The sequence below is a fragment of the Carlito syrichta genome, unplaced genomic scaffold (genome assembly GCF_000164805.1).
Source record: "Carlito syrichta isolate Samal-C Ts95f unplaced genomic scaffold, Tarsius_syrichta-2.0.1 Scaffold315645, whole genome shotgun sequence".
NCBI classification, from domain to species: Eukaryota; Metazoa; Chordata; class Mammalia; order Primates; family Tarsiidae; genus Carlito; species Carlito syrichta.
In genome coordinates this window covers 1841056-1845460 of record NW_007259741.1, presented here as the reverse complement: position 1 = coordinate 1845460, position 4405 = coordinate 1841056, and positions in this window count along the sequence as shown.

Below are 4405 nucleotides of genomic sequence, written 5' to 3'. Positions count from 1 at the left end.
GGCCTAGGCTACATAGTGAGACCTCGCCTCTACAAAAAAAAAAAATTAGCCAGGTTTGGTGGCTTGCACCTGTAGTCCTACCCACTTGGGAAGCTGAGGTGGGTAGATCACTTGACTCCAGGAGTTTTAGGGTGTGGTAAGCCATGATCATGCCACTGGACTCCAACCTGGGCAACAGAGTGAGACCCTGATTTAAAAAAAGTTGGTTAACTCCCTAGGGTCTCCTCCCACTGTAGGAGCTTTTCTGTCCTCTCAATAAATCCTGCTTTCTCAAAAAAAAAATATTATAAGATATAACAAACTGAATACATGCTATGCCAAAGAAACACTGTAAAGAAGTAATCACTGTACCATAAAGTTCATCAGGAAACTTCCTGTTTCCTTATGCTTCAATGTGGATTACCAACTTGCATTGAAGAGTAGGAGGCAGAGGCCAACAGGGGGAGAAAGGCATAGATGAAGGATAAGGAATGACATGTGCAGATTAGTTTGAGTGGAGGAGCCAGGATTTCAAGGAAATGAAGAACAATGGGATTTCAGTTCGGCAACTACAAAGCCACTTTTTGTCAGAGGAAGTTAAATGCTTGGATTCTGAATGTGATAGCATAATTTGATTAGAAAGGTTATTAAGTAGAGGAATGAAGCCATGAAAGTGCGGTTTGTAGATGATTATCTCAATAGCATTTGCAGTTGAGTTAGATAGAAGAAAGTCTAAACTTTAAGAGATCATATAGAACTGGACTACACATGTATATGGTGGCCACTAGCCACATGCAGCTAGAGAGTACTTGAAATGTATCTACTGTGACTGAGGGACTGAACTTTAAATTTTATTTAATTTTAAATAATTTAAATAGAAACTTAAAACTGGATCAGTATAAACTATTTTCCATTAAAAATAACTTTATTAGCCGGGCTCGGTAGCTCAGCCTGTAATCCCGCGCCTTTGGGAGGCTGAGGTGAGTGGATTGCCTGAGCCCGTGGATTCGAGACCCGCCTGGGCAGCGAGACCTCATCTCTACAATAAATCAAAAAATCAACCAGGCGTGGTAGTGCATGCCTGTAATTCTGGCTACTTGGAAGGCTGAGGCGGAAGGATTGCTGGAGCCCAGCAGGTCGAGGCTGCAGTGGCCGCTCCCGGCCACTGCACTCCAGTCTGGGCAACAGAGTGAGAATCCAACTCAAAAAAAAAATAAATAAATAACTTTATTGTTTTGGTAGGGCTACATTTCACTCTAAGCTTTAAGAGCTTATTATCTGAATTGAGGTATGCAATAGATAAAATACTCCCTTGAATCTCTAAGATGTAGTAAAAGAAAGTATATATATATATATACACACATTATATATATATAATGTATTTCAGTAATAATTTTTATACTATTACATGCTAAAATGGTATTATTTTGGATATATGAGATATATTTAGTTTTATTAAATTTAATTTTACTGGTTTCTTCTTAATTTTTTATATGGCTACTAGAAAATGTAAAATTATGTGTTATTTGCATTAAATTTCTACTAAACAATACTTATCTAGGTGGCTGTTACCCTGAGGCTTGGAGGTATTTTCACATTCAGAAAGCACTTATACCATGGAGCTTTTAATGCACCCTACTTTTTAGATTATGTTTTCTTGCTTATATTAATGCTTGCATGGAATAACTACAAACGGATTCAAAATTACTGGGTAAAAATGCATGTTTAATTGTTTTAAGTCATTAAAATTATTATTTAGTTAATTTCTTTTTCTTTTTCTTTTTTTATTTTAGAGATAGACAAGGTCTCACTCTGCTGTCCAGGTTGAACTTGAAATCTTGGGCTCACAGGATCCTTCTACCTCAGCCCCACATAACTGGGACTATAGGCACATAACATTGAACCCAGCTTTTAAAGTAGTTTCTTTTTGACCAAAAGTAAGAAGTATGGTGCAACTGAGTTATAAAGATGAATATGCAGATTAGCCAAATTCTAGAGAAATCAGAATATGTAGAATCTTGATCATAAAAACATTTCTCTTAAATCTGTTTTTTTCACCCTTGATTAAATAATCTGAAAATAGCATATTGTGATGATCAAATAGAGAATATATTTTATCCAAAACTTAAAACATGACTAGGTTAGTATGAAATAATCCTTCATAGCATGGTTGTCAAGAACATGGATGTTGGAGCCAGCTTGATATCCTGGGTAAATTTCTTAACATCTCTGTGCTTTGACCTCCTTCCTCATCCGTGAAAAGAGAATGGTAATAACAATAGTACCCATCTTATAGAGTTGTGTAAGGTTTAAATGACTCATCATGTGAAGCTCTTAGAAGAATATCAGGCACATAGCAAGTAATTAATATTGACTGTTGTTCACAAAAATACTTTATATTTAAATAAATATCCAAATATTGATAGTTCCAGAAATGTTCAGTATGAATGTTGCAGGTGGGGGAATTCTAAGTGCCTTTTAAAAATATTTGTACATTGACATAAAACTATTTTTGACCTATTTTGAAGTAGAATATCTATATACTTATGAGTCAAATATCAGGAATCAGATAAGAAGGCTGGAAGTTTGGCCAGGTCTATGAATAAAGGCGAACTACATAACCTAGACAAGTCTCTGTTTCCTCATCTGTAGAATGAACATTAAAATGCTACCTTAGCCTGTGTGTCCCGTTGTTAGCAGATGATGACTGGACAGGGTCAAGCACAGTGACTGACACATGTGCTTTTATTATTATTATTATTGTTTTCTCTAGAATCCTTCACAGTCCTGAACATCTAGCGTATTTTATTTTAATCTCATTAAACAAAGACATTTTTGAATTATGGCCATAAAACTTGAAAGACAGACCTATTCAATATTACTTCTCATTTTTTTCCTTTATCCTTTAAAACTGAACTTATAAATAACCTATTATTATGAGTCTTTTAACCTCTCCACTGGCTTACACAACTGTTAAGTGGTCATGGAAAACAGACATCTGCTGAGTCTATTTTTTAGCTTAATACCCCTATTTTAATCTTTTCCCTGTTGTGAGCATTTTGTGATTTATGCATCTTTAGCATTTTTCCCCAGATACAGTGACTACTTTCTGAACTTCTCTTTCTGTTGACTTAACATGAGGACCTTGTATTTGGAGGTTTGGGGCAAAGTAATCTGATTGAAATCATGATTAATGAAAAACTACTTTAAGATTTGTTCTCCCTTTATGTAACAAGACATATTTTCTTTCTAATCAAAGGTCAAAACTCTAGAAGAAGGGGCTTTTTTTTTTTTTTTTAAGATCACCTCTGGAATGAACTGTCACCTTCTGTGTGTAAATGAGAGGAGAAATTTTTAAAGAAATACTTGAAGATACATTGATTAAATAGTTAGTCCGATCTGCCCAGTTATACTGTAGGATTCTAAAAGATATGCTTGGGGAATCTAGTGTGCAAATTCTCTCACTAGCATCCACAGATGCTGACCAACATAATTGTAGGGAGCTTGAAGCATTACTAGAATGCTATTCTTGGTAGAAGGTATTCTAGAACTTCTATGGAAAGGGGTTAAATTATTTGCTTTATCTAATGCCAGATTTTATCCTTATTGATTAATGAATCTTTCTACATATGATCTAGATGGGGCCACAAATTAATTCTAACATTTATCTATCTCTTCCAAGTTCTTCAATGTTTGCTTGATAGGTCTGTGTATTTGTTTACATGGATTCTGGCCTGATGACCAGGACTAGCTTTGAGGGCAGAGAACAAATGTTATATTCTATGTGTTATAATATGTGTCTCAACTGGGAAAGGAGTCTTAATTTAAATATTTCTTCATTTTAAATTGATAAATTTTCATTCTTCAAATTGAAATTAGCTTGAGAATTCTCTGTTGCAAAATTAAGTTAACGGTGGGTCTTACAGGAGAATATATTTACCGTTGTAATAGAACTGGGGAGGCAATAAAGGCTGTCAAGAGAGAAGAGGAAAAGTAAGAACCAGAGCCAGAATTCAGACAATTTTGTAAGGTTAGAAAAAAAAGTGATAGATCTAATTATAAGAGTAAGGCCAAGGGTAAAAGCATAGGATTATGTGTGATTGGAAAAGGAAATGTGAAGGGCAGTTGGATGAAAAGTGGAAAGTTTTTTCATGTCTAAATGAGCTAAGAACTAGTAAAATCTTGCTGTTCTTGAGTATTAGTGTGTTTTGCGTTACTATAAAGAAATATCTGAGGTTGGATAATTTATAAAGAAAAAAAGTTTACTGCCTCCTGGTTCTGCGTGGTGCTCGCCTCTGCTGGGCTGCTGAGTAAAAAGAAGTTTTTACTCATGGCAGAAGGTGAAGAGGGAGTCAGTGTGTCATATGACAAGAAAGGGAGGGGAGAGAGAGAGGGGGAGAGAGACAGAGAGAATAGATATCAAGCT